At 41.2% G+C, this 9098-nt stretch overlaps 1 protein-coding gene across 3 annotated transcripts in view; it reads left to right on the top strand.

Moving 5' to 3' along the window:
• The first annotated feature begins 484 nt into the window (after positions 1 to 484).
• LOC132889593 (regulator of microtubule dynamics protein 2) overlaps positions 485 to 9098 on the top strand; it is a 107725-nt gene continuing 99111 nt past the window's right edge. The window contains exon 1 of one of the 3 annotated variants that reach the window (XM_060926259.1): positions 485 to 519. The gene's annotated coding sequence lies outside the window, so the exon portion shown is untranslated. The other 2 variants (XM_060926260.1, XM_060926258.1) reach the window with 2 other exon arrangements.

Genomic DNA, 9098 nt, shown 5'->3' with positions numbered 1-9098 from the left:
GATGTTAATATGCAAGCAATGCCTTTTCTTGGCGTTTTCACAAAGGTGAAATAAATCAGTTGAAATTAGGCTATTAGCCTATTCCCTATCATCACATCTGTTGTCTGATTTTCTTACTTTAACTGAATTGTGATAGAAGTACATGTAGATAACAAGAAAATACTTGATTATTCTTTGAAATGTTGATAAAAGTGAGCTTCTACAAAATGATAAAAGCACCTGTCTGAGCCATGGTTTGAGCCGGCATCAAAACGCGTGTGCGTGCACGAGTATCACGGTCACGCGCAAAGTGTCCCGGTTTTAGACTCGAGAAATCTGGTCACCCTAAAATAAGGTAGTGAGAGTATTTATTTTAATATTAATTTAACAAACGAAAACGGACTGTCTGTAGCATAAAAGCGACATTTTGAGTTGTTTAATGGAGAAAGGTGACGTTCGTCTCGCGGAACCTTTGTTATGAAACCGCTCACGCCGCCCGGACTGTTGTTGATGTTGCACCACGGACTGTCAAACCTAGCAGTAAGGCTCTGTGTTTGTAATCCGTTTTTACCTCTTTGAACGTGTTATATTTATGGTGTATTTCAGGAATGGCAATATCGAAACATATTTCCTTAGCTAATTATGATGTGGCCCTAGTTCTAATGTCATTAGATTAGATTGTTAGCTGTCTGGTGAGCTGTCTGGTTTTAACAGTAATAAGGGCAGAGTGGTGTACAGCACAGATCTCTACTGCTCCTCGGTCATCTGTAGCGTCGTATGTTGGGAAATAAGACACGGGGTTTGTGAAATAATTTATTTATTTATGTATTTATTAGAACAAGATTGTTAGGCGTGATTGAGAATCTTCACAGACTTGTTAGGCGTGTTTATTAAACACCCAGGTATCTGCTGCATTGCTTGGCACGAATTAGACTTACCTGTCTGGTAGGGTAATCTTCACTAATTTCCCAAAACTGCGGTGATAAATCCACTGAGATCCATAAAACTGAACAGCATTTCCATGTCTCTTTTCTTCTGAGACATGACTTGTGGTGTTCCTTACATATTTAGTTTCTCTTTGCAGCGTTTATTAAAACTTGATAACCAGGGAAAAACAAGGACTGTGTTCAAACAGGAAGTAATTTACAATAAGGAAATAAATTTAATTAAAAGGTGATAAGAGGACATATAACAGTGGAGTCTCAAAAAGTTTAGATTATAAGGCTTAACATTTCACATTGTTGTAAAATTGTAGCTTGAAGACTACTGGGTTTGCCAGTTGTGACAGTTTTGAGATGTTGCCTTTGGAGACTTGCTCATGCTGACTGGTGGATTATCAAATTCTGCCTCCCATGCTATTTTATCCACACACGATATTACACAAAATGCAGTGTTTGTGGTAGTAGCAGTAATGCAAATACTGAAAATTGACTTCAGCTACAAACCAATATTTTTACTAGATCATACTTGTGCATTGTGATTTAATCAGTGAGTCTGTGTGGAGTAAAGGGTTCTTGCTGGTTACAAAAATGGCAGGTATGCAGGGAGTGTACATGGAATTGAGAGGTGTATACATAGATTACTAGAGTGAATGGCTGTGTGTACTGTTCAGTTTCTCATCTCATTATCTCTAGCTGCTTTATCCTGTTCTACAGGGTCACAGGCAAGCTGGAGCCTATCCCAGCTGACTACGGGCGAAAGGTGGGGTACATCCTGGACAAGTCGTCAGGTCATCACAGGGCTGACACATAGACACAGACAACCATTCACACCAATGGTCAATTTAGAGTCACCGGTTAACCTAACCTGCATGTCTTTGGACTGTAGGAGAAACCGGAGCACCCGGAGGAAACCCACGCGGACACGGGGAGAACATGCAAACTCCGCACAGAAAGGCCCTCGTTGGCCACGGGGCTCAAACCCAGACCTTCTTGCTGTGAGGCGACAGCGCTAACCACTACACCACCGTTCTGCCACCGTTCAATTTTTTCCTGGAAAAATCTCAAGTCTAATAAGCATAAGTCACATTCTGTTCCAGAAACACACCTGGGAAATACTTACAGTTGTGGTCAGAAGTTTACATATAGGGACATGAATGTCATCTTGGATATGAATGTCATGGTAATATTTGGGCTTTCAGTAATTTCTTTTAACTGTTCTTTTTCTGTGAAGATTCTCAGTCATCCAGGTACATAGTAATCTGTGGTTGGTAGAAGAGAGCAACTGGACTTGCTTGAAGATTCTTGAAAACGTTTCACCTCTCATCCGAAAGGCTTCCTCAGTTCTGTCTGACTAATAGGGAGTATCAGGTATTTATCCTCTCATGGATCATCATAGAATCAGAATTCTGATGGCTGCATTGTAGGTGGCTGATAAAAGATGTCTTAGACACCCACCTCTGTTCAGTGATGGCCGTTCCAGGATGACAAAAATGAATGATCCTCTCTGGCTAAGATGTCCAGTTGCTCAAGCAAGTCCAGTTGCTCTCTTCTACCAACCACAGATTACTATGTACCTGGATGACTGAGAATCTTCACAGACATGTTTCTACACACTTTGGGATGAGATCCCTTTGATTGGTGCGGGAGTATGAGAGGACTTCCAGAAAACTGGCAGACATCTTAGCCAGAGAGGATCGTTCATTTTTGTCATCCTGGAACGGCCATCACTGAGCAGAGGTGGGTGTCTAAGACATCTTTTATCAGCCACCTACAATGCAGCCATCAGAATTCTGATTCTATGATGATCCGTGAGAGGATAAATACCTGATACTCCCTATTAGTCAGACAGAACTGAGGAAGCCTTTCGGATGAGAGGTGAAACGTTTTCAAGAATCTTCAAGCAAGTCCAGTTGCTGTCTTCTACCAACCACAGATAACTGTTCTTTTTCTGTGGCAGAATGATTGTACAACATACATCTTTAATAAAAAAAAAAACCCACTAGAATTTGGTGCACAAGTTTTAATTTTCTTTGGGTTTTCTGAAATTAACACAGGGTCAAAAATTTACATACATTCACTTAGATTATTAATTCAGAGGTGCTGAAACTTCCAAAATGTCTCATCTTGCCAAGGCCGAGGTTTCTTAACTTCCTGTTAGTGATCATGATTGACTACAGCTGGTGGCTTCTCTGTGGCTTCATAAAAAGGGTTTGTTTACAGCACTCATTGGATTGACTAACGCGCAGTAAAATGGAAAAGTCCAAGGAGCTCAGTGCAGATCTGAGAAAGAGGATCCCAGATACACACAACTCGAGACATTTCTAAACAACTGCAAATTCCAAGATCAGTTCAAATAATTGTATCCAAGTTATTGTGAGGTGTAGTCACTTTGCCAAGCCACTTTGCTTCAAGAACAACCTTGGAACCACCATGGCACAGCCCTGCCATGAACTGGAAGCTGATGGATCACTGTCTACAGTTCAGATCACCATGGACTAAGAGGCTGCTATCCAAGAAATAACCCCCTGCTCCAAAATTGACACCTTCAAGCTTAACTAAAGTTTGAAGCTGACCACACGGACAAAGACAAAAGCCTTCTGGAGGATAGCTGTATGGTCAGATGAGACAAAGATTGAGTTGTTTGGCCATAATGACCGCCATGTACAGAGGGACACTGTACCAGCTGCTGGTGGTGGTAGCAGCTTTGCTGCCAGTGGAACTGGTTAATTGCACAAAGTGGATGGAATAATGAAGTACAACTGTCTCAGAATTCTTCCACATAAACCATCAGAAACTTGGTTTAGTTTCTGATGGTTTATGCTGAAGAATTCTGAGATCAGAAACTCCCAAGTTTCTGATAAACCATTAGAAATTTGGGAGTTTAGGGAAGAAATGAGACGAGCATTGAGTGGTAATGGAAGTCTGCCAGAAGATTGGGATACTACTGCTATACTAGTAAGAGAGGCAACAAGGAGGTGCGAGGGTGGTCATCGGGAAGAAGGAAGGAAGACAAGGAGACATGGTGGTGGAACAAAGAAGTGCAGGAAATTATAAAAGAGAAGAGGCTAGCAAAGAAGAATTGGGATGATCAGAGAGATGAGGAAAACAGGCAGTTATACAGAGAGACAAGACAGAAGGTAAAAAGAGCAGTAGTGAAGGTGAAAGCAGATGCATACCAGGAGTTGTACAAAAGATGGGAGACCAAAGGAGGAGAGAAAGACCTGTGCAGACTAGACAGACAGTGAAACAGGGAAGTGAGGGATGTACAGCAAGTAAGAGTAATGATGTAAATGGAAATGTGCTGACAAAGAGTGTATTAAGAAGTTGGAAAGAGTACTTTGAGGATTTATTAAATGAGGAGACTCCAAGAGAGAAAAGGTCAGATGCGGTGGAGACAGCAAATCAGGAAGCAGAGTTGGTTTGTAAGGATGAGGTGAGGGCAGCCATAAAAAGAATGAAGACTGGGAAAAGCAGTCGGACCAGATGGTATCCCGATAGAGGCTTTGAGATGTTTGGGTGAGACGGCTGTGGAGTTCCTAACGAGGTTGTTTTGTTTGTTTGTTTGTTTGTTTGTTTGTTTGTTTAATAAGATCCTAGAGAATGAGAAAATGCCAAATGAATGGAGAGTGTGCTAGTCCTAATATACAAGAATAAGGGAGATGTACAGAGCTGCAGTAATTACAGAGGGATAAAATTGATGAGCCACACCATGGCGTTATGGGAAAGGGTATTGGAGGCGAGATTGAGAAGAGAGGTAGCAATCTGTGAACAGCAGTACGGGTTTATGCCAAGGAAGAGCATGTCGGATGCAATTTTTGCTTTAAGAATGTTAATGGAGAAGTACAGAGAAGGCCAGAGAAAGCTATATCGTGTGTTTGTAGACCTGGAGAAGGCATACGATAGAGTGCCGAGAGATGAGTTATGGTATTGTATGAGAAGGTGTGGAGTGAATGAGAAGTATATTGGAGTAGTGCAAGACATGTATGAGAACAGTGAAACAGCAGTGAGGTGTGCAGTTGGAATGATTGAATGGTTGAAGGTGAAGGTGGGACTTCATCAAGGAAATGCTTTGAGTCTTTTTTTGTTTGCCATAGCGATGAATAGCTTGACGGACGAAGTGAGGCAAGAGTCACCATGGAACATGATGTTTGTGGATGATATTGTGATATGTGGTGAAAGTAGAAAGGAGGTTGAGTTGGGTTTGGAGAGATGGAGGTATGCATTGAAGTGAAGAGGAATGAAGGTGAGCAGTAGCAAAACAGAATACATGTGCATCAGTGAGAACAGGGATGAGAGTGTAGTGAAGATGCAAGGAGTAGATGTAAAGAAAGCTGGTGAATTCAAGTACCTGGGGTCAACTGTGCAGGAAAATGGGGGCTGCGATAGTGAGGTGAGAAAGAGAATGCAGGCAGGGTGGAGCAGTTGGAGAAGGATTTCGGGAGCCATTTGTGATAGGAAAGTCCCAGCAAAAGTGAAAGGTAGGATGTATAAGACAGTAGTGAGACCAGCTGTGATGTCTGGATTGGAGACCGTACCCTTAATGAAGAGACAGGAGGCAAAGTTGGAGGTGGCGGAGTTGAGGATGTTAAGGTTTGCGATGGGAGTGACAAGGTTGGACAGGATAAGGAATGAGCACATCAGAGGGACAGCACGTGTGAAGAGCTTGGGAATTAAGATAAGAGAGAAGACTGGGATGGTATGGGCACATCCTGAGAAGAGATGCAGAGCATGCTGGAAGGAGAATGTTGAGGATGGAGCTGCCAGGCACACGAAAACGAGGAAAGCCAAAGAGGAGATACATGGATGTGGTGAGAGAGGACATGAAAGTGGCAGGTGTGGTAGAGAAGGATGCGGAAGACAGGCAGCAATGGAGATGAAAGATCCGCTGTGGCGATCCCTAATCGGGAGCAGCCAGAAGAAGAAGAAGAAACCATCAGAAACTTGAACACGACTTGGGAGTTACAACAGGACAATTAACCCAAACATGCATCAGAGCTGGTTGTGGAGGATAAAGCAGGCTAACATTTAAGCTTAAAACAAGTCCTGACTTCAACGCTATTGAAAATATATGGACTGTGCTTATAAGCCAAGTCCATGCCAAGGAAAAAAATTTAATTGAACTCTACCAATTCTATCATGAAGAGTTGTGAAATATCCAACCAGAATTCTGCCAGAAGCTTGTTCATGGTAAACAACAATGTTTGATCAAGGTGAATCTTGCGAAGAGACATTTTACCCAAATATTAGGTGTGCTGTATGTATGTATGTATGTATGTATGTATATTTTTGAGCCTGTATGTATAATTTTGACCCTGTGTTGATTTCAGAAAACCCAAAGAAAATGAAAACTTATGCACCAAATTCTAAATTTTTTTAATTAAAGATGTATGCTGTACATTCTGCCACAGAAAAAGAACAGTTCAAAGAAATTACTGAAAGCCCAAATATTGCCATGACGTTCATATCCAAGATGACATTCACGTCACTGTATGTAAACTTCTGACCACAGCTGTATCCGCAAATACAAGAATTTGGCGACCACGTTTTTTTTTTTCCTCAAAGCTCAATGGAAACGAGTTTTCATTGCAGTCAATTTTATGAAAAGAAATCAGTTTTGCCTTGCTTATTTGCATACTTTGAAGATCACCAAGAGGTTAAAAACTTCTTCAAATGTTTGACAGATTGGCTCAAAAAAACCTCTTGTACAGTTAGGTCCATATATATTTGGACACTGACACAATTTTTTTTTTTTTTTACCTGTTTACTGAAACATATTCAGGTTATAGTTATATAATGGACATGGACATAAAGTCCAGACTTTCAGCTTTCATTTGAGGTTATCCACATTAAAATTGGATGAAGGGTTTAGGAGTTTCAGCTCCTTAACTTGTGCCACCCTGTTTTTAAAGGGACCAAAAGTAATTGGACAATTGATTCAAAGGCTATTACATGGGCAGGTGTGGGCAATTCCTTCGTTATGTCATTCTCAATTAAACAGATAAAAGGCCTGGAGTTGATTTGAGGTGTGGTGCTTGCATTTGGAAGATTTTGCTGTGAAGAAAACATGCGGTCAAAGGAGCTCTCCATGCAGGTGAAACAAGCCATCCTTAAGCTGCGAAAACAGAAAAAACCCATCCGAGAAATTGCTACAATATTAGGAGTGGCAAAATCTACAGTTTGGTACATCCTGAGAAAGAAAGAAAGCACTGGTGAACTCATCAATGCAAAAAGACCTGGACGCCCACAGAAGACAACAGTGGTGGATGATCACAGAATAATTTCCATGGTGAAGAGAAACCCCTTCACAACAGCCAACCAAGTGAACAACACTCTCCAGGAGGTAGGCGTATCAATATCCAAATCTACCATAAAGAGAAAACTGCATGAAAGTAAATACAGAGGGATCACTGCATGGTGTGAGCCACTCATAAGCCTCAAGAATAAAAAGGCTAGATTGGACTTTGCTAAAAAAAAATCTAAAAAAGCCAGCACAGTTCTGGAAGAACATTCTTTGGACAGATGAAACCAAGTTCAACCTCTACCAGAATGATGGAAAGAAAAAAGTATGGTGAAGGCGTGGTACAGCTCATGATCCAAAGCATACCACATCATCTGTAAAACACGGCGGAGGCAGTGTGATGGCTTGGGCATGCATGGCTGCCAGTGGCACTGGGTCACTAGTGTTTATTGATGATGTGACACAGGACAGAAGCAGCCGGATGAATTCTGAGGTATTCAGAGACATACTATGTGCTCAAATCCAGCCAAACTGATTGGTTGGCGTTTCATAATACAGATGGACAATGATCCAAAACATAAAGCCAAAGCAACCCAGGAGTTTATTAAAGCAAAGAAGTGGAATATTCTTGAATGGCCAAGTCAGTCACCTGATCTCAACCCAATTGAGCATGCATTTCACTTGTTAAAGACTAAACTTCAGACAGAAAGGCCCACAAACAAACAGCAACTGAAAACTGCTGCAGTAAAGGCCTGTCAGAGCATTAAAAAGGAGGAAACACAGCGTCTGGTGATGTCCATGAGTTCAAGACTTCAGGCAGTCATTGCCAACAAAGGGTTTTCAACCAAGTATTAGAAATGAACATTTTATTTACAATTATTTAATTTGTCCAATTACTTTTGAGCCCCTGAAATGAAGGGATTGTGTTTAAAAAACGCTTTAGTTCGTCACATTTTTATGCAATCATTTTGTTCCACCCACTGAATTAAAGCTGAAAGTCTGAACTTCAACTGCATCTGAATTGTTTTGTTCACAATTCATTGTGGTAATGTACAGAACCAAAATTAGAAAAATGTTGTCTCTGTCCAAATATTTATGGACCTAACTGTATTTGGCAGGTGTCCACGTTTATTTCTTTCCATCCATCCTTTGTCTATAACATTTATTTGTCAGGGTCATGGGGGAAGCTGGAGCAAATCCCAGCTTACTTCAGGCAAGAGTACACCCTGGGGCAGGTCACCAATCTGTCGCAGGGCTAACACAGAGACAAACAACCATTCACAGTCACATCGATGGGCAAGTTAGAGTAGCCAGTTGACCTAATCCACATGTCTTTGGACTGTGGGAGGAAACCAGAGCACCTGGAGGAAACTCGCACATGCACAGGGAGCAAATGCAAACTCCACACAGAAAAGCCCCAGCGAGGTTTGAACTGAGAACATTCTTGCTGTGTGGTGTCAATGTTGACCACTGTGCCACCCCTGCCTTAATTTTTTTATCCTGCTAATCAAATTGGCAGTCTTAATCAGAGGTGGACAAAGTGCCCAACTTCATTACTTAAGTCAAAGTACAGATCCCACTGGTCAAATGTTACTCTGATACAAGTGAAAGTTGTACAGTCAAATTTTTACTGAAAGTACTGAAGTACCTGCTTTTAAAAATACTTAACTATTAATAGTACATTTCCTTCAACGCATTGTTGTATTATTGCCGCAACACTTAGAATACGTAATGCTGTTACCAAAGATGGCAATGTGAATTCACAAAATGAACACATGCTGTGCCATCATGGTGGTTTAATGTTACGCTAGCTTGTCAGTGAAGCTCCACCTGACATTCTAGCAAACTCTTTTCAAACTCGAAATCATATTGGGTAGCTAATGTTACTAGAAAGGAAACACTTCTACCGGTACATTCTATTTATTTGGCAAAATTATGAT

Source organism: Neoarius graeffei, chromosome 7 (genome assembly GCF_027579695.1).
Source record: "Neoarius graeffei isolate fNeoGra1 chromosome 7, fNeoGra1.pri, whole genome shotgun sequence".
In the NCBI taxonomy this organism is placed as follows: domain Eukaryota; kingdom Metazoa; phylum Chordata; class Actinopteri; order Siluriformes; family Ariidae; genus Neoarius; species Neoarius graeffei.
Note: the sequence above shows the minus strand (reverse complement) of the source record. Positions and strands in the feature narration are given on the sequence as shown.